This window comes from Mauremys reevesii, linkage group 4 (genome assembly GCF_016161935.1).
Source record: "Mauremys reevesii isolate NIE-2019 linkage group 4, ASM1616193v1, whole genome shotgun sequence".
NCBI classification, from domain to species: Eukaryota; Metazoa; Chordata; order Testudines; family Geoemydidae; genus Mauremys; species Mauremys reevesii.
Window position 1 is genome coordinate 116,608,838 of NC_052626.1, and position 22,243 is coordinate 116,631,080.

Genomic DNA, 22,243 nt, shown 5'->3' on the forward strand with positions numbered 1-22,243 from the left:
AGTGCAACACAAAAATATACCACAGAAATTCTGCAATCCCAGTCAATACTTTGGAGGAGTATGTATGGCGCTGAGATAGAAGCAATGCCACCCAGCTTCGCTTTGCACCTGGGCTCTCGGGGCTCAATGCTGTATAATGCACAATTGACAAACCAGGTTTTATCTTCTGCAAAACGTCCAGCTCCTTGGTTGTTCTTTCATCTATGTGGTTTTCAGACAAACTGTGAAAACAAAAATGAACCATGACAAAAAACTATCAACCTAAAGCCAAGATTGTAATTATTTATCAACAATATAATTCAAATGAATCTTAATAGATAGGCTGACCATATTTCCCAAAGGGAAAACAAGACACTGTGTGGGGCAGTGCTGGCCCGAGTCACTCTCCCGAGTACCCACCACCACCAGGGCCGGATTAACTCTCCTGTGGGCCCGGGGCTATTATATTTATGGGGCACCCAGGTCAGGACAAGGGGTTGGGGTGCAGGAAAGGGTGTGGGATCTGGGAGGGAGTTTGGGTGCAGTAGAGGATTCTGACCTGGGCCAGGGGGTTGGGGTGCAGGAGGGGGTGTGAGGTGCAGGCTCTGGCCAGGAGGTGCTTACCCCAGGTGGCTCCTAGCCGGCGGTGCAGCATGGCTCAGGCAGGCTGCTTGCATGCTGGGACCCCACGCCACTCCTAGAGGCCGCTGGATGCTGTCATGTCTTTGCGCACACCGGAGGCAGTGTCTCTGTGTGCTACCCACACCCACAAGCACTGCCCCCGCAGCTCCCATTGGCTGGTTTCCCAGCCATTGGGACCCGCAGAGATGGTGCTGGGAGTGGGAGCAGCATGGGGAGACATGCTGTCCCCCTTCCTCCCCCACCCGCCAGGGGCTCACAGAGACGTGCCACTCAGGTGCATGCCACTCCCAGCCACTTCTGGGAGTGGCATGGGGCCATGGCCTGCAGGCAGCCTGCCTGAGCCCTTTATTTTTGCAGAGGCCCCATAGCCAGAGGCCCTGGGCTGCAGTACCTAAAGCACCTGCATTAATCCAGCACTGCCCACCACCCACACGGGGCTAGCATCCCTGCTTGCCCAAGTCCTGTCCCCCCAACCAGCTCCCGCACAAGGTTGGGGCTGGCATCGCTGCTCGCCCAAGCCCTGCCTGCGCCCCACATGAGGCTGGAGCTGGCATCACTGCTCATCTGAGAAGGTCCCAGTACAAATTTGTAACACGGGCCCTCTACCATACACATACCACAATCCCACATCCCATACACGCAATCTCATGAACCATTAAAAAAGTTTGTTTTAATTCTGAAATTACTGTTACATATTCTACGTTTCTGAAAATGCCCCCCACCCTTTGCTATTTTTGTTTAACATAACACCCAGCCTGATAGTCCTACAAGTTTGCTGACTATTTTGTAACTTTGTGGTCATTATAAAGCTATTATATCCTGTTGATGTCTTGATTTTTTTTTGTTCTAATGGACCAACATCACTGCAAACGTTTTATAATTAGGTCAATTAACTTTAAAGCTTCATTTTAATGGCCTTTTTCATTGCAAAATCATGAATTAGCCCCCCAAAGTCAATTTCTCTTGCAAGTTCACTCTCAATAGATAAGATAGCTAGGTGACTTAACATTTCCTGTCCCATTGTAGAACACCTGCAGTTTTTGATGAGTGCTAGCTTGCTGAAACTTCTTTCAGCTTCTGCCACAGTCACTGGCAGTGTGCGAAAAATCCATAGGGCTATGCACACTTCACTGAAAATTAATTGCAATTTTTTTTTAAATCTCATTTAATAAGATATGTGGGGGTGGTTCATATTATTTTCCAAAAGTAGACTTGAAGATTTTTTTTTTTCAGGTGCAACATTTCAAAAGGAAAATTCTCAGAAAGATCTGTAGAATACTTTTGAAGTAGCCATTTTGAAGCTTCTTCCAGGCAAGAATACTGTGGGAGACCGTATCAAAAGCTTTGCTAAAGTCAAGATATATCACATCAACCACTTTCCCCATATCCACAGAGCCAGTTATCTCATCATAGAAGGCTATCAGGTTTCTTAGGCATGACTTGCCCTTGGTGAATCGATGTTGACTGTTCCTGATCACCTTCCTCTCCTCCAAGTGCTTCAAAATGAATTCCTTGAGGACCTGCTCTATGATTTTTCCAGGGACTGAAGTGAAGCTAACTGGTCCATAGTTGCCCAGGTTCTTTTTTTCCCCTCTTTAAATATGGGCACTATATTTGCCTTTTTCCAATCGTCCGGGACCTTCCCCGATTGCCACGAATTTTCAAAGATAATGGGCAATGGCTCTACAATCACATCAGCCAACTCCCTCAGCACCCTTGGATGCATTAGGTCTGGCCCCATGGACTTGTGCATGTCCAGCTTTTCTAAATAGTCCAAACCTGTTCTTTCACCACTGAGGGCTGCTCACCTACTTCCCATGCTGTGTTGCCCAGTGCAGCAGTCTGGGAGTTGCCCTTGTCTGTGAAGACCGAGGCAAAAAAAGCATTGAGTACTTCAGCTTTTTCCACATCATCTGTCACTATGTTGCCTCCCCATTCAGTAAGGATCCCACACTTTCCCTGACCTTCTTCCTGTTGCTAACATACCTGTAGAAACCCTTCTTGTTACCCTTCACAGCTCCAATTGTACCTGGGCCTTCCTGAATACACATCTGCATGCTCTAGCAATATTTTTATACTCCTTGCTAGTCATCTATCCAAATTTCCACTTCTTGTAAGCTTCCTTTTTGAGTTTAAGCTCACCGAAGATTTCACTGTTAAGCCAAGCTGGTTGCCTGCCATATTTTCTATTATTTCTGCACTTCGGGATGGTTTGTTCCTGCAACTTCAATAAGGCTTCTTTAAAATACAACCAGCTCTCCTGACTCCTTGCCCCCACATATTAGCCTCCCAGGGGATCCTGCCCATCAGTTCCCTAAGGGAGTCTAAGTCTGCTTTTCTGAAGTCCAGGGTCTGTATTTTGCTACTCTCCTTTCTTCCTTTTTTCAGGATCCTGTACTCAACCATCTCATGGTCACTACTGCCTAGGTTGCCACCCACTTCTACTTCCCCTACCAATTCTTTCTGTGATCTGGAGACTTCAGTTAGTTGTCCGAAGAAAGTCTCGTCTACCTCATCCTTCTGATCCAATGGTCTATAGCAGTGGTCTCCAAAGTGGGGTGCACGGCAGGAGGAGTGCTTTTCTTTTTTTTTCTTTTCTTTTTTGGCGTTTCGGCAGTTCGGGCTGGAGTCCAAGCAGCTTTTTTTTTTTTTTGCTTCAGCGCGGCCGGGGGTGCATGCTCAAAATTTTTTTACTGATACGGGTGCGCAATCAAAAAAGTTTGGAGACCACTGGTCTATAGCACATGCCTACCATGACGTCAGTCTTGTTGCTCTCGCCTCTAAACTTAAAACAAAGAATCTCAACAGGCTTTTCTCCAGCTTCAAACTGGAGCTCTGAGCAATCATTCTGCTCTCTTACATACAATGTAACAAGCCAGTCTCTTGGTATCTTTTCTCTCTTGTTGGAAGTCTTACACCTTTCTCCCATACCTGTCCTTCCTAAACAGTTTATACCCATCCATGACACTGCTCCAGTAGTGTGAACTGCCCCAACAAGTTTCTGTTATTCCAATTGCATCATAGTTCCTTGATTGTGCCAGGACTTCCAATTCTTCCTGCTTGTTTCCCAGGCTTCTTGCGTTCGTGTAAATGCAGCTAAGAAAACTAGCCGATTGCCCTACTTTCTCAGTATGAATCAGGCTTCCCATCTTGTACCCTCCTCCTTGTGTTTTCTCCCGGTATCCCACTACCCCACTTACCTTGGGGCTTAGGTCACCATCCCCCGGCAAACCTAGTTTAAAGCCCCCCTCACTAGGTTAGCAAGTTTACCTTAACCTCTACAGTCATCCAGAGGAATGTTATGATGCTTCAAGCTGCCAATTAGCACTTCAGCTATCTGTTCTCCTTTTTTTAAATCAAAGTTGATAAACTTAAGAAACCTTTCTTTAATGTTAAATGTACCACTGTCTTTGTTGTGAACTACAAATCACTATATCAAAACGTTCATGGTGAGAGGCATCAGAAGTAGCATCACATATGATAGAATAATAAATGGCCTTTTCTCTCTCTGCCAGGATGGCCTTCTGCATACTCTTACCACATAATTCAATAAACTCATTCTCACTCTCCCATAAGAGTGCACCTGTCCTTTCATTGTTCTGCCCTCTGTTTGCTTCTGTTTGATTTTAGTCAAATGGTCACAAGTGATGCTGTCATAATGAGCACTAATCTCAAGAGTTCCAAGAAAGTTACCATTTTGTGGGTCACCTATCAGATTATTTTCTCCTTGGAATGATAAACCTTATGAACCAAGAAATAAGGTAACATCCAACAATCTTTCCAATATTTCTTTCCATCTTGTAGCTTCTGTTAAAATTTGGTTTTGAATCTCACTGTCCACTCCATGTCCACCTGACAGTGACTGCTGTAATTGCTTCCACTGGCAGTAACAAGTTTTATATTCTATGCTCTTTTCATGTTCAGGAAGTTTAGTATATAGTTTATGCCATTTTTTCACAATTGGTGAATACCCTTCATTTTTTGCCAGCATACTGCATTGCTTATGCCTCCCTGCAGGAAATAGCCGACATGGAAAACAATACAGTGCTTGGTTGGTAGCACTCCGAACAAGCCAGTCTCTTGGTATCTTTTCTCTTTTGTTGGAAGTTTTACATCTGAGAAGAAATTCAGGAAAATTATGCTCACCAACCTGCTTTGGCATTGACTTGGCTAGCTTCTGCATTTCTTCAAAAGTCAGGACACCAGATAGAACAATTTTTTGATGGATAGAATCTGTTATGTTTTCAGGCCACAAGCCTGGATCTTTGAAAAGACAAGAATCAGATAGTGTAGCACTACTGTCTCCTGCTTCTTGTAAACCTTCTGAATGTGGTGGTGCTAATGGTCAGGGCCGGTTCCAGATTTTCTGCTGCCCCAAGCGGCAAAAAAAAAAAAAGCCGATCAGTGGCACGGTCAATCTAGCCGCTCAATTCTTCAGCAGCAATTCGGCGGAGGGTCCTTCTCTTCCTCTTTGACCTGCCGCCGAGGCACCTGCCACTGAATTACCGCCAAAGACACGGACGGCCCGCCCGAATATTTGTATTGGCCGCCCCAAGTACCTGCTTCCTTAGCTGGTGCCTGGAGCTGGCCCTGCTAATGGTGATACTACCTGGCTATCTTCAAGCATTAGACTTGAGTCACATGCTGCACGTTCTGGCAACTTTTCTTTGTCATAAATTGCCAGTGCCACACAGACACAGTCTTTATATTGAAATAATTATCATCTTGATTTTGTTCATCTGCTTCCCTAATTAGTATATTGCCTGACTGCAGAAAGGCCTTGTCTGTTTTGAAAAACTGGAGGATAGATTGGTTTCCTTTAGCTTCTTTTAGTTCCCTTTTCTTTTATCCCTTACAGTTCAGGCTGCCTGGTTTGTATTTATAGCCAGCAGTATGGGGTGTGTGTGTGACTGTGAGTGAATTAGACACTTACTCACATATATTTTGGGTCTGCAAATACTACCAGAAGCAGCAGCAGCACTGGCTCCCACTGTCTTATGGTGCTTTGCTTTGCCCCTTCCACCAGCTGTCCCTCCCTCCTGCCTATGCACAAGAAATCTGGGACTGGTAGTTCTTGATCTTGGTATGATAGACGATGTCACATAGAGGAGCACAAATCTCTTTGTCTCTCAGACTCAAGTTTTATATTCTATGCTCTTTTCATGTTCAGGAAGTTTAGTATATAGTTTATGCCAGTCCTAGTTTAACTGCACAAGCTACACACTCTGTATTCTAGAGAAGGGCCTGGGCTGCGCCAGCAGGCCCAGCAACTCCCTGTTCAGAATGTGGCTTGAGACTGCTCTAACACACTGCTTCTGATTGGCTCCAGCAAATCTCACAAGATCTGGACAATAGATACATAGATACATGGAAATAAGTTTCCATAAGTATCCTCAGGCATGAGCTACAATTTAGCCTAATTTTTTTCCTCATGGTAATGGGGGTGGCAGCCTGGGCTGGGCCTTCCAGGGCCTCCGGACCCAGTAAAGTTTACCCTTTTTTCCCCATGCGGGGGCCCTGCGCCCAAGCCCTACCTCCTGCCCCCTGCACGGGGGTGGCATTGCTGCTCGCCTCTCTTCACATGACTCTGCACTGATCAAGTTGGCAAGAGCAAATGGGACAAATGCCAAAAAAGTTGGGACGGTCAGGACAGGGCTTAAAAAAAGGGATTGTCCGAGCCAAAATGGGATGTATGGTCACCCTATTAAGAGTACTGTAATTTTAAAACCACAGATGCCAGGAAAGTCAGTGCTAAAGTTACAGTAAGAAAAGACAAATTTGGAAAGTACAGAAATGCAGAATTAAAATCCCACAACAACACTAACTCTGCCTCCTAACCCCTGCCATCCTGTGCACCCTCCATGTCAGGTAGATGTATGTCAAAAAGCAACACCAAGTAACATGTTAAATCTCAGACAATTTGGTAGTTCAACCAGGAATATCTCAAACCCCACGTCACTGTGGTGTTTTGTCAGCAGGCATCTTAAACCCCATCCAACACATGTCATGCAGCTGAATGTACCTAATCAACTGGCAAGGGAGAGGAGAAGTCAGACTTTACTGCAGTGGGGAGCTGGATCACTGTGGAGAGTGAATGGTCAAAACGGTTGTCAGACAGCCAGGGGCTGACAGGAGGAATGTCTATCAGGGAGTGGGATGGACTTGGAGAGATCTTTGATGTGTATAGGAAGAATCAAACCACTGCTTTGATTCCATTTAACGCTCTGGATTTACTGTACACACATGAATGAATTTAGCCTCACAACACACCTGTGAGGTAGCTCAAAGGTAACCCCATTTCACAGATGAGGTAACTGAAGCACTAAGAGATGACATGTTCAAAAGCCTGTGCAGCCAAACCTGGCAGGATGGGCAGCTGCAAGGGTTTCCCTTTTGCTCCTCTGGAAGCTCAGAGTGTTATTTAAAAGAAGGGGGAGAGGGGACATTAGTCATACATCAGGGGTCTGGGGAGAGCATGGAAGAAAAAGACAGAACAGAGTGTTGGTAAGGGTACAACTACTCATTTTGAATTTTCAAAGCCCAAGCAGGGCTTCCATGTTCCCAGGCAGGTGCTGTTCTCATCACAAGAGACATGGAACTAACTCAGAAGGTGCAAGCTCACACCCTCAGCTCCTGGCCATGAATTAGTGCAGACAGGATGCTCCATAAGGAGACCCCACTGCACACTGATTACCAAGGCACAAAACTCACTGGACAATCACAGCTGCACAAGGAGTCAGGGCACTATGGAGAAGGACACAGATAGAGCAACTGTGGACTCATGGAAGAGAATTGGACAGAATGAGGGGAGAGGAGCCAGAGAGGAGCAGCGCACACCACTGGGGTTGAAGGGATGCAAGGACAGAGAGTGAGGAGGGGCCTATGAGGAAAAGAAAGTTACTCACCTTCTCATAACTGTTGTTCTTCAAGATGTGTTTTGTTCATGTCCTTTCCAATCAGGTGTGTGCACGCTCATGTGCATGGTTGCTGGAAGATTTTTCCTCTAATAGCTAGCTGGAGGGTTGGCCTGGGAGCCCCCTGGAGTTGTGCCTTTATGGCGCTCAATATAGAGCCCTGCCGACCTGCCACCCCCTCAGTTCCTTCCTGCCGGCTACTCGGACAGAGGGGTAGGAGGGTGGGTATTGGAATGGACATGAACAACATATCTCGAAGAACAACAGTTATGAGAAGTTGAGTAACCGTTTTTTCTTCTTCGAGTATTTGTTCATGTCGATTCCAATCAGGTGACTCACAAGCTCGAGTTCAGGTGGTGGGGTTGGAGTCTTCTATTGATTGGAGCACAGCTCTCCTGAAGACCGCATCATCTCTGACCTGCTGGGTGATCACATAGTGTGCGGTGAAAGTGTGGATGGAAGACCATGTCACCCCTCTGCAGATTTCCTGAGTAGGGATCTGTGCCAGGAATGCTGTGGATGACACCTGTACCCTGGTGGAGTGCGCAGTGAGAGGAGTTGCAGGCACTCCTGTGAGATTGTAGCACTCACGATTACAGGACGCTATCCATGACAAAATGCGCTGAGAGGACACGTCTGACCTTTCATTTGGTCTGCCACTGCGACAAATAGCTGGACCAATGTTTTGAATAGTTTCGTTCTCTCAATGTAAAAGGCCAGAGCCCTGCAGACATCCAGAGACTGGAACCTCTTCTCCCTGCTGCTAGAATGCGGCTTAGGGTAGAACACCGGGAGAAAGATGTCCTGGTTGATGTGAAACTGCAACACAACCTTCGGGAGGAAGGCAGAGTGAGGTCTGAGCTGCACCTTGTCCTTATAGAACATGGTGTAGGGAGGTTCTAATGTTAGGGCCCTGAGCTCGGATACCCTCCTGGCTGAAGTTATCGCTACCAGGAACGCCACCTTGTAAGAGAGGTAGAGCAGTGAGCATGTTGCTAACAGTTCGAAGGGCAGCCCCATTAGCCTAGAGAGGACCAGATTGAGGTCCCAGGAGGGAACAGGTTGGCGGACGTGGTGGTACAGCCTGTCCAGTCCTTTTAAAAATCAGTTGACCAGGGGCTTAGTGAAAACCGTGAGGTGAAGGGCCTCAAGGTTCAGATGTTGAAGCGGACAGTGATCTTGTGTCAGAAGGTCCGGCCAGAGTGGTAGCGGGAGCGGAGCCACTACTGATATCTCTAAGAGAGATGTGTGCCAGTGCTGACAGGGCCAGGCTGGTGCTATCCATATGACCTGCACTTGGTCCTTCCAGATCTTGAGGAGCACCTTGTGAACGAGCGGTATAGGCGGAAAGGCATACAGAAGATGGTGTCCCCATGGGATGAAGAATGTGTCCATGCTGGAGCCCAGGCTGTGATTCTGGAAGAAGCTGAACTGCTGGCACTGCCTGTTGCATCGCGTGGTGAATAAATCTATCTGGGGAAAGCCCCACCTCTAGAAGATTGAATTGCAACCTCCAGGCAAAGGGACCACTCGTGGCCATGAAACGACCTGTTGAGGCAGTCTGCCAGCTCGTTCTGTACCCCAGGGAGGTACAACATTTGCAGGTGTATTGAATGTTCTATACAGAGGTCCCACAACATGACGGCTTCTCGGCACAGGGGAGAGAAGAGTGCACCCCCATTTGCTGATATAGAACATTGCTGTTGTATTGTCTGTCATGACTGATACACAATGACCTGTTAGGTGTGTTCAAAAAGCCTGGCATGCTAGGGGTACCACTGACGTTTATGTGGAGAGTGAGATCTGCCTGAGACCAAAGACCTTGAGTCCTGCGGTCTCCCAGATGAGTTCCCCATCCCAACTCTGATGCATCCAGCACTAGCAACAGAGACGGCCATGGAGCAGTGAAGGGAACTCCTGAGCAAACCTCCTGAGGGTGCGTCCACTACAGTAGAGACTCAAGGACTGGGCAAGACAGGGTTGCAATTCTGTGGCGATAGACTCCAAAATAAAGTTTTCTGTGGGGAGCTGAAACTCAGAAAGGGCAGGTGGGATGATCAAAGAAAATGTTTCAAAAACACCCTTAAGCAGAATCTGACCGTATGTGGCATAAATATTGACAACTTTGAAGACATAGCCAAGGACAGACCTGAATAAAGAGCTACTATCAATAATGGTTGTAAACACTTTGAGGAAGACAGACAAGAAAAACATATTGAAAAAAGTGACCAAGTGTCATAGAAAGTCTTCCATGGGAGCCTGCACATTCCTGTGTGACATCTGTTTGTGATCTTGCTCCTCACAGATCAGGCTAACATGAGAACGCGTAATGCTGTGACATCATCAGGTATGACAGACAGCCATAAATGTGTTTCCAATAGATTTAGCAACAATTGGTTTGTTTGGTGATAGAAAGGAAATAACACTGCTACTGTGTGCAGTACACAATGGGAGAGGTTAACCCAATTGCACCCTTGTATTATTTGATGAATGTTTTGAAACCCAAATAAATTTAGTTTTTTAAAAAAATGTGTTGTAAAGATTTCACTAGTCAAAAATTGACCACAATTCTACAAATTGGCTGTTTAGAAAAAGTTTCCCAACTCTCAATGCTCCAAAAAATATATGTTCACCTTTTTGCTAGAAAATCCCCCTCAAAAAACAAAAACTATTTTGGTTTTCAGCGGAAAGTTTTTGGGTTTTGAGTGTTCTGTCTTCTGAAGAAAGACTGACAATTTGAGAGGAAAGTAGATATTTTATGTGCAAATTTTCATTTAGGTCTAAACTCAATTTTCCATCAAATAAATTTTTGACAAATAATGCCCGCCATTGCAGCGTATTGAAAAATAACATTTCCATCCTTTGGGAAATGCCACTATTCTGACATTTGTTTATATCCCAAATTGCAGAGGTCTAAATATTGAAGCTTTTCACATACAAAACATTCAGAAAAAAATTGATTTGAGAATGTTGAAAAGTTTTGGTCCTACATTTTTCATCTAAATGAAACAACATTACTGCATCAAAACATCCTGTGTCGGCTCAGGTTGACATTAGTGAATGTGTCTGCCAGAGCTGCTGTTGTCTCTCTTGGGATCCCTCTGCCTCCCTTCTCCACACTGGCTTAAGCACCGTGGCCTGACTGTCTACCAATATGCACCACAATCTATTCCTGTGACTGAGCTCTGCACTGCACACCCATCATGGGGGACATATACTGGCAGGGGAATGCAGCCCATATGTGAGAATGGGGGTGATGAGGGAACCAAACTACAATTCCCATGGGGCACTGCAGCAGTTCAGACAGACGCAATGATTAACGTTGACCTGACCTGAAATGAAATGTTTTGATTTTATTTTCCTGACAACAACAACAAAAAAGTCAAAAGACTTCACAAAAATCAACCTTTTCCCATAGAAAATTTCAATTCAGAGGAAACCAAATTTTCTATCAAAAATATATCAGTGGGAAATTCCAGACCAGCTCTACTAACTGCTGTACGAACACTTGGGGAGACACTGTCCTGAAAATCTTACATCTCATGAGAAACAGACACAGGGGAGAATTCTCCCTCCTTCTACAGCTACAGCACCAAACAGGGCAGCATTGTGCCAGTCACAGGCTGCTTTGTGCAACCCCATGTGTAGGATGTGGGAGGAGGCAGGTTGCATAAGTTACACTGTCGGCTGTTTCAGGCCCTGATCAGCCTGGAACCAGAATGGCACAAAAGTGGCTTAAAGCTACTTTGTCCCCCTCCCCTGCGTTGCACTTGTATGTGCAGCGCCTCCTGGAGACACAGAACACACTCCCATCCTCAGCCCTTACAGATCAGCCCAATTCACCTCACTGGGCCATGCAGGCCACACGCGTCCCTAGGTGACTGGAAGCCCAGCACACACTGTGATGGATTCTTTTGATACAGAAACCAGAAGTCACTTACTCGAGCTTCTGTAACTGGCAGTTTGGATGTTTCAGTCCTTCACACAGAAGCTTCACTCCTGAATAACTCAGGTTATTACTGCTCAGGTTCAACTCTCTCAGGAACTGGTTTGTGCTGAGCAGAGAGGAGAGATCTCCACAGCAAGCATTAGTCAGATGGCAATCCCAAACCCTGCAGAGATGGAGATGGGCACAGTGAACAGACAGTGGAGTGTCCAGATGTCCTGATTTTATAGGGACAGTCCCAATATTTGAGGCTCTCTCCTGAAGAAAATGGGTTTTCACATGGCTGTTATGAACATCTGTGTACAACCATAAGATTGAATGTACAAAACTCACATTTACCTGCCCAACTGTCTGTGCACACAATTCAGTGATTGTATATCCAGTTGCTCCTGCAAATGCAGGTGATTTCATAAGTGAAAATAGGACCTCAAAATATTAGTACAAAATTAGAGCCCACTTTTGCAAAGGCTGGTCTAACAAGGAAAGTATCAAGGAACCCAGCAATTACTTACACTAATTTTTGCAGTTTACAGCTGGGATGTTTCAGTCCTTCACACAGAAGTTTAATTCCTGAATCTCCCAGTTTATTCCCACTCAGCTCAAGCTCAGTCAGGGACTGGTTTGTGCTGAGTGCAGTAGCGAGATCCCCACAGCAAGCAGCTGTGAGATGGCACTGCCACAACCTGCAAAGGGAACAGAGAGAACAATTACCATCTCCTTCCATAAAGGGGTCAGTATTCACTTCACTTAGTGCAGTGACTCTTCCTTCTTTCTGGTAACTTGGTAGTTTCTGTGTCTATAAAGCCTGTATGCATGTCATCCAATGCATTTTAATTATTAAAATTAATTACATGATGAATTCCTGACTCAGATTGTATTTGTACACAATGCAAGAAGATTTTTGGAATATTTCAGATAGTGTCCCACAAAAATACCGAAATTAGATAATCATCTGATAATGTGACATTCACATTCTGTGCACATGTTCCCACCTGCCAAGCTGTGATTGGCTGCTTTGGACATTGAATGTCCAATTGGGCATGTCTTGTGGAGTGGTCTCCCTTTTGACCTTGCATAGGACAGAAGAGTGCGCAGAATGGAAAGACAAAATCTCCTGTGGAAAGGAAGTTTCAGACTATTCAACCTCTGACACAAGAAACAATATGGAAAATAGGCACTTTAATGCTTAGCATGACACCCTGCAAAGAATTAACTGGGAGCATCAGGTATTTCAACTTGCAATCAAATTCTAAACATCTGTCAATAATGTTACACAGTGCACAACCCGGCAGAGGTCACAGACAGGGAAGATTCATATTGTGCTGTACAGTGGCCATGGTTAACAAGCTAAGTTCTTCTCTAAGAGCTTTGGTCAGCTCATTAGACTATTGGAGTGCATGACCAGTTCCCCTTCAGGTTTCTCACTTACACCCAGTGTGACTGGTTCGGTCACAGAGACCCCCTTGAGACTGTCACTTGATGCACTGGGGTACCACTGAGAACAACCCTCCTGCCAGAACAGGCGCCCCTCCACTCCTGTCTTGCTGAGTCAGACACTCCAGCACAGATCCAGAGGTTGGGCCACACACCCCTGCAGTTCACAGAAACTGAGATTCACTCAGCCCAGGGGCTTCTCAGTTAACAGAGACTTTCCCAGCACCCAGTGTTCAGCCTTTCTGGGAGCCTGAACCCCAAATTAATCTGTATTACTCTGTATAAAGCTTATACAGGGGATATTCATAAAATGTCCACCCTCTATATCACTGATCGAGAGATATGCACAGCTGTTTTCCCACCCCCCAGGTATCAATTACTTACTCTGGGCTTATTAATAAACAAAAGTGATTTTATTAAGTATAAAAAGTAAGACTTAAGTGGTTTCAAGTAACAGACAGAACAAAGTAAGTCACTAAACAAAATAAAGCTTAACACGCAAGGCTAAGCTGATTATACTAAAAGAAATGTTAGCTTCTCACCCAAGTTGTTACTTCAGGTAAAATCCTTCTCAGACCAGATACCTTTTCTGACCTGGGTCCAGCCTGTTCTCACCCACCCCTGTGGTTACAGTCCTTTTGTTTCCAGGTGCTTGCAGGTATCCCTGTGGGGTGGGGAGGCCATCTCTTAAGCCAGCTGAAGACTCCTATTGTTTGCTTTCCCCACTTTATATAGAACTTCCCTAAGGTGGGAAACATTTGTTTGAAATCCCTCCCCTCTCTGGAAAAGTACCAGCTTCAAGATGGATTTCATTATCAGGTGACGTCGTCACATGTCACTGTAAGACCTCCTAGACTCCATTCTTCCTGGGTTGGCCCACAGGTACACAGGAAGGTTTTCAAGTAAACAGAGCCATTTACAGTTCATTGATTCTGAAGCACCCTTAATGGCTTCCACTTAATATGTTTACATCAGTGATACAAGTTTATATCTTATTCTCCTAACTCCAGACATAGAAATAATACGTGCAAACAAATTGGATGAACACACTCAGTAGATTATAAGCTTTCTAATGATATGTTACAAGAGAACTTTTGCAGAAAGCATATTCCAGTTACATCATATTCCCATTTATAAGCATATTTTCATAAAGCATTTGGAGTGCAACATCACACCCAGGATCCCTGATTCACTGTCTTATTTTTAAATGAAAACATTTTCAGTTGATTTTTAAAAAATAAACACAAAGCCATTGCATTTGAAACTAACAAAGTTTAAATGATTCTGAAATTTTCACAATGTTTCTTTCAGGTTTTTCGACCAGTTCCACTGCCAACCTTGCACCCACAGCCTGGGTCGAAGAGGGAAGAGAGCTCGACCCTGATTAGCAGCATCACTAGCACCCCTGACCCAGCTGAGGGCTATGACAAGGGTAGGTGAGATATAAGTGTAAGCCTCAGTTGTAAAACACCTCAGCTGGGCCAGGATGGCTAGAGATGATGAGTAAACAGAAGAGAGGAGAGAATAAGAACTGGTCAGTCCTCTTCTTTCTACATTAACAAATCTCATTGTCATGTAGAATCCCTCACACGATGGTCCAGAAATTAGCCCCATTTTCACTGCATATAAAATTGGATGTGAATTTTTAGTAAAGCTTTTCCCATCTCCTTCCCAAGCAGAATTAGCTGGGACAAGGGGCAGCTGACTAGGGAGTTACTTTGTTCACAAGCATGGATTTATTTAGGATAGAGGAGCCAGAGCACGCTGGTTTGTGGAGGAAAAGAAACCTGACAAGGGTGGGAGGAGAGAGGTAGGTTAGGAAATGGGGTAGATCGAAGGGATGGGGTTGAGCAGCAAGCAGGAGATCTTAGGCTTGGTCTATATGCAGATTTTGTCCTGGTGTAACTATGTCACATGGAGGAGTGTGATTTTCTTGTCAGAATTGTTATCTTGGTACAACACCTAGTGTGATCACCGTTACACGGGAATAAGTAATGCTGGTATCAAGCACATTTACACCTGTATAACTGTGTCCACTTGGGGGATGTGTCTGTCTTGGTAAAGTGGAGAGTGAGCTGGGGACTAGCAGGGAGAGGGAGGTGGCAGGTCACACTGGATTTTAAGGAAAGGTTACAAGGCATCTGAGTTTGTGGCTATGGGATTCAATGAGAATGGAGAAGTCGAGCCGCTTGGCTAAGATGGTGGCAGAACTGAAGGAAGTCAGCACGGTGGCTGAACTCCCACCACTGATGCTCAGTGAAGGATCCATCAACACCACTTCCTGCCCTGCATGTGTTAACACATCCTTCTCCTCCTGAGTTTGCAAGACTGGATGGATCTCAGCATACGGAATTTATTACTGATTAATAAACATTTGCATTGCAGTAACATGTAGAGGCTTCAACCAGGTCTAGGCCCAGTGTCCCAGGTGCTGTACAAAAATATGACAGTCTCTGCCTCAAAGTGCTAACTGTCTGAAAGATGGGACATGGCAGGTGGGTGAAACAACACACAGAGATTAGTGAAAAAGTCATATACTAACAAAATACAGCGCTGGGTTACTTACAGCAGTATCTGCAGTTTACAGTGTGGATGTTTCAGTCCCTCACACAGATGTTTCAGTCCTGAGTCTCCCAGTGTGTTAGCACTCAGATCCAGCTTTTCCAGGGACTGGTTTGTAAAGAGCATCTTAGGGGAGAGGTGCTTGGGGAAAGCAGATGAGAGTTTGCAGCTGGACAAGCTGAAGGGAAGAAATGAACAGATCAAAGTTACCTCTGCACTGTAGGAAACAGTTACTAACCATGAATGGTGGGTGAACCCTCCATTTGGAGAGGCTAGCCCCCTGCCCAGCCTGAGGCTCACCCCTACCCCACCCCGCTGGAGCCAGAGTAGCCCCAAGCCTCCCATTGAGGTTTGAGACACACACCCCAGGTCCCGAGTTACCAGCCAGCTCCGGGCCACTGGCCCGAGCCAAGCCCCCACCAGCTTTGGGGAAGAAGCGGAGCAAGGGCAGTGCCTCAGGGCAGAGCGTGGGTGGGGACATGGCCTGGGTTTGGAGAGGTTTAGCCTCCCTTGGCCTATTATATCTGCCGTCCATGTTACTAACGGTTCTGTAACGGTTGTTCTTCAAGGTGTATTGCACATGCCCTTTCCACTTTAGAAACATCTGCAGGTCCAGTGCACTGTTGTCAGAGATTTTTCCATCAGCACATCCCTGCTACATCAGAGGTTTTCAGACTGTGTGGCATAGCTTGCTGGGGAGGCGTGACCAGGTTATCAGAGGATGCAAAGTCTTTATTGGTGCTGGACAGAGCCCCATGTTTAAAAATAAAATGTGCAGGGTGGCAGTGCTGATCAGGTTTGGCCTGGTCCCCTCTCAAATTTGAGTGAGTGGTGTTGTGACCTGGCACAGATGGTGGCAGCACCACTCACTCAAGTTTAGCTCGGCCAACCCCTATCATCATTGGGCCAAACCTGAGTGGTGCTGTGAGCCCATGCACCAGATCACAAGGATTGCAGCAGGGAACTGAGGCCAGCCCCACAGGCACAGAAGCTGCTGTAGGACAGTCTCCATCTCCAGCCCTGTGGCCCTAGGTCAGGGCCTTATCACGCTCACCAGGAACAGAGGCTCGGAGAGGGGTGCACATGTGATGTGAATCTCTCAAGGGTAGCACAGCAAATATAAGTTTGGGAACCTCTGGGCTATGTGATGCTATCGTCTCCTGTCACAGCTGTTCTCCCAGTCTCTGAGGGCATGTCTGTGCCAGTGGTGGAGGTGTAAAGTTCATATTGGGAAGATGTCAATGGCCAACTTTCATTGAGCTAGTGTGCTAAACATAGCAGTGTAGCCATGGCAAGGAGATGGGCGGGGCTAGCTACCCAGCTCACTGCGCCATTAACTCTCAGTATAGAGAAGCCGTAATTAAGAACTGTAATGTTTATAGTAGCTGCACAGAACCATAGTTTAGACAGGCCACCAGGGGGCCATACGTGAGAAGCATAAAAGCTGTCAGCTAGCAGGAAATGAAGGTCACTTGGTCACTTACCCTAGTGTCCCAAGTCTCTGCACATTCAACAATCACCCCCCTGTCCCCAGGAGACAATTTAAGGAAGAGAACGGAGGACATTTGTTCACTGAGGGGCAAATCCAGCACCTTTCCCAATGGCCACAGAGCGACCCTTTGTTCCTCTGTGCAGGGCACGCTGGGTGTGTGAGATGCTGTGCAGAGGGTGGGGCTCTCTCTCACCATTAGCATTAAGCTGAATTATGCTCCATGAAGAAACTCCACAGCCACTCCCTGCCCTGGCTGAGGAGGATTCCACCACCTTGTGCATCAGCCCAGCACCTGGCCTACTTACTGGCTGGGGGCAGAGAAGAGGCTTTGACACATGGTTAATTTAGTTGTTTTGTGTCAAATGCAGTTTGAGTCTTTAGATGTTTACTATGATTTGCAGCTCAGAGATACACTTCAAATGGAATACAGAGTAATACCAGACAATGGGTAGAAATGCATTGCTGCCCAGCTCCTGGCATTGCAGCAGTAACAAAATGGCTGTAAGAGAGAAGTTTGCTTACGATATTGTCTTCAGTTTACAGTTAGGATCCTTCAGTCCTTGACACAATGAGTATGCAGTTGAAGTTCTCAGATCTTTAATCCCTGGGTTCCTAGAAGAGAGAATGGAGTTTTAAACATAATTTCTGAAAGACAGATTTCCCATCTCCTTTCCTGACGATGATGGGGTAGGTTTTATTCCACAACAGACATTTATTATCCTCTTTAAAAAGAAAACAAAGAGAAGCATCTGAAGACACCACAGTCCATTGTTCTGATGTCACGTTAGCTATTCATTCCTAACAGCAGTGTAACCCACACTAGCCCTGTGTAGCATTTGTCCCCCTCTAGTGGCTGGGTCATGTAAAACAGGGTTATGGGCGAGCTGCTGCTTTCGGTGAAAATCCTTCTTCACCTTTTCAGTTTGGCATGGGAGAAGGAATATATCCCAGAAAAATGGAAAAGAGGTTCTTAATCAAACTCCCTTAAAAAGAAGATTTGAATGATTGTAATAACTGGCACAAGATTACACTGCTTTCAGTCCCAGGGACAGTTTTCTGTGCAATCATCCTAAATCAGAACTAACAAAAAGTGTGAATTTGAAGTAGATTAGTTAAAACACATTTAATTCCTATGTGGATGCTCTTATTCAGAATTAAAATGGCCTTTGGAAGTGAATTAAACTAAACCAAATTAAGGCCACTTTAATTCTGCATAACAGTATCCACACAGGGATTTGATATAGTTTAACTAGTCCACTTAAAATCTATACCTTTAGTTAATTCAAATTAACTTTCCTGGATGTCCTCATGTAGACAAGCCTTTAAAAACCTTAGATAGCAGACTTGGACAACAACAAACTGTTTTTTGCCCAGGTAGCACTTGTGTAGACCATAGAACAAAGTAATAAATGGCAGCTGCCAGTAGTCTTGAATTGTGTGCGTTTCCAAAAGGCATTTGACAGTCTAGTTAGGGAATCATGGCAGCAGAGAAAATCATTCACATTATTATGTAAGCAGAGTCTGAATGAGGATCTCATTTGCATGGGCACACCCATCCTGCCTAGGTGCTGAGTATGATCCCCAGTCCCTTTGTTTTGGGGGCAGGAGTAATAAAGTGGTGTCATCCTGGTTGTGTGAATCAAGGACAGCAGAACTGTACTTCGCATTTCCCGACTGAGGGACTCGCTAGGCAGGGAACATGGATTCCAAAGCCCAGTGAGCTGAGAGAGGGTGGGGACAGGTACTTGTACCTGGTGGTGCAGGCCTTGCCTAAGGGCCCCAGACACCATTTAACCCTTCCTCTCTCCATTGTGTGATAACAGAGCTAATTTAAACTCAGTTGAGAGTCTTGTTACACACTGCAGAACTGCAACCACTGACACCTAGGTCTAAGTATTAGACCTGCTTTGGGACAGTGTCTGTGATGCAAGAGACTGCCCAGTGTGCACCAGCAGTGAGGTTCCCTCACTAACAGCTGAAATCACTGAGAGCTGTGGTAAGTGGGGGGTCCTGAAGACATCTTGGTAAGTGGCCAGCCGGCAGAGAGATGCAGGCAGCTGGTGGAGAGGGCTGGAGCAGAGCCCCGCAGAGAGGCGTGGCAACTGGCTGTCGGGGCAGTGAGCGAGTGCCCGAGAAGCGGAGCTTGTGAGGTACCTTTTTACCCTGCCTTCTGCCCAGGCTGGGAGGTGGACTCTGTGGATGCCTCTCTGAACTCTGGGTCCGCGCTGTCCAAGGACAGCAACTGTGAGTTGGGTACAGAGAAGGGACAGGTACATTAACGGGACTTTTGGGTTGCTGGATTTAAGGACCCAAGGGGAAAAGGACACTGCCTAGCTTAGTTGGTGGTGGGTCTTTTGCTCACAGTTTATGTTCATAAACCCTGTTTGTGGTGTTTCCCCCAAATTAATGTTGCATTATTTCCCTCCTTTTATTAAAAGTTTTTGCTACACTCAGACTCGGTGCTTGTGAGAGAGGAAGTACTGCCTCTTAGAGGTACCCAGTGGGGTGGGTTGTAATTGCCCTGGATCAGGGCTTGAGCTGGTTTTGCATTGTATTGTTGAAAAGGAAGGCCCGGATACTGAACCCGGCCCTTGTTGCTGCCAGCTCTGACTGGCAGAAGGGTTACAATTATAAACCAAGAGTTAGCAGACTGGTTTAATGTTAATTCTGGTGTCAGGCAAGGTTGTATCTTGTGCCTCATCTTGTTTGGGGTTGCTATTGACTTCGACAGACTGTCAGTATGGAGATGGGCATTGTGTGGATAGATGGGGAGTTTGGAGACCTAGATTTTGCAGATGACATTTTTCTTATAAATAAATGAGTTGAAGATATGCAGTGAATGACAGATGGTCTTGCAAATTCTGCCAAGCAAGTAGGTCTTATTATTAATCAATTAAAGACAGATGCATTCAAAATTAACTTATGTGCTAATAATTTTATCTATTTGAAAGATAAAGGCTTGAAAAACTTAATAAATTAACATATCTAGGCAATTAACAGATCAGGCTAATGTGAGAACACGTAATGCTGTGACATCGTCAGGTATGACAGACCGCCATAAATGTGTTTCCAATAGATTTAGCTAGGTGGGAGGTGGGGATGCATTGTGGGTCCTCTGCCTTCCTCTCCCCCAGAGCTAGGGGGTGGCAGAACAACCCTGCACACTGCCAAGGCGGCCACCTGGGAAAGCTTTTGTCAATTTCACTAACAGAAAATGAAACTGACAAGAGCTTTCCAGGCAAGCAGCCACTTTCTGTTTCCCCAAAATAAAATTTCAGTTTGGGCAAAACTGAAATCCTCACAGAAAATTTCAGTTTTGCAAGCAGAGCACTTTTCATCAGAAAAAACTTTTCTTCCAGATCTAGTTACCTGGACACAAATTCCCATCTGCTACATTGATCCTTGTCTGCAGTTCTGGCCTCCTGGGTCCATTAGCAGCTGGGGTAAGTTAGTGCACTATATGGTGGATCTCTGAATCCTCAGATCTGAAAGCAGCACTGGAAGCGACCCTAAAGTTTTGCAGTAGTGACAGCAGCCTGTGAATTGTTCATTGCTGCCAGCACCTGCCCCTAACTCAGGACCTGGATCTATGCAGGAGGAGATTATCCCAAATAATGCCCCTTTCACGTTGTCCCATAACTGAGCTGAGGGAAGGGGGTGGGCAGGAAACATCTGGTGCACATATTACTACCCAGAAGAGAAGAAATTAAGGATACTGCCCAGCAGAGCCTACACACAGATCAATCTCTCTCCTCTCCAGGCGAGAGAACTCACTAGCACCTCCATCAGCTGCAAGGTGGTGCTATATTGTAAGATGTTGACTAACAGTGGGGAACGCCTGTGATATGGCCAGGAACTGGGTAGTGCAGGAAACAGCATGGCTTGGATTGTAGCCTTTGGGAAGATGCCAAGGCTGATGAAGAGAGAACAAGAGGTGATTGCTTGAGGGCTTCAGGCAGCTGGCTGAGTACCTGTGCAGAGTCCAGGAGCAGCAGGAGTTGAGCTATAGTCAGCTTCCATTTGAGAGTCTTCTGAATTGTTCATTGCTAATTCTGCTGTAAGAGACTGGGGAGTACATGGTCTGGCCTAGCAGTAACAGCTGGGCTGAGATCTGCTCACTAGAGATGATAGTTGCCAGGCAGGAGTTGGACGAATCGCAAGAGCCGGGTTCAGTGATGAGCTGCTAAAATCTTAGCAACCGGTTCCCTACAAAAAGTTCTGATTTAAGGGATGTGCCACAATATGTATTTTTTGTACCAATAGGGTTACCATACGTCCGTATTTTCCCGGGAGGAATTTTTAAAATTTACCACCCAGGCAGCGATTTAAGAACCTAAAAGCCTGACATCTCTGGGAAAATAAAGATGCATGTTTTCCATACCTAAAGTTCTTTTTTAAAAAGATGGGCCTGATCTAGAAATGAGCTCCATTTCACATGTGTGGGTCCCCGCCATTCCCTTGGGGTGTGCTAGGGTGATCAGATGTCCCAATTTTATAGGGACAGTCTCAATTTTTGGGTCTTTTTCTTATATAGGCTCCTATTACCCCTCACCCCGTCCCGATTTTTCACACTTGCTGTCTGGTCACCCTAGGGTGTGCACATGTGTGGGTCCCAGCTGCTCCCTACCCCCCCTCATTGAAGCAGGTGTGCAGGGTTAGTGCCCTGAGAACTGCAGGGCACCAGTGGACATGGGGCTGGCTGCAGACAGGGGCGTGGGGCAGGGCTAGCTGGAGGCGGGCAGTATGACACGGGCTGGCTGCGGGCAGGTGGTGCAAACAGGCTGTGGCGGGGAAAGGGGCTGTGGCAGGGGTCAGGGGGGTGGCAAGGGCTGTGGGCAGGGGCTGGCTCTGGGCAGGGGGTGCAGGCAGGGAGTGGCTCTGGGTGGGGAAGGGCCGGGAGGGGCTGGCTGTGGGCAGGACGAATGGCTCTGGCCAGGGGTGCAGACAGGGGCTGGGGGCAGGGGCAGGAAGGGTGGCATGGGCAGGGGTGCAGACAGGGGCTGGGGCAGGGGTGCAATGGGGCTGGCTGTGGCTGGGGTGCAATGGGGGTGGCAGGGCAGGGGTGCAGACAGGGGCTGGGGCAGGGGTGCAATGGGGCTGGCTGTGGCTGGGGTGCAATGGGGTGCAGACAGGGGCTGGTGGTGCAATGGGGCTGGCTGCGGGAGGGTGGCAGGGCAGGGGTGCAGAAAGGGGGCTGGGGGCAGGCAGGGGTGCAATGGGGGTGACTGCAGGGAGGGTGGCAGGGCAGGGGTGCAGACAGGGGCTGGGAGCAGG

The 22,243-nt window shown here is 46.5% G+C and overlaps 1 pseudogene; it reads right to left on the bottom strand.

The window, feature by feature from the left end:
* The window catches only part of LOC120403834, a 282,366-nt pseudogene that overhangs the window by 233,369 nt on the left and 26,754 nt on the right, over positions 1-22,243 (bottom strand).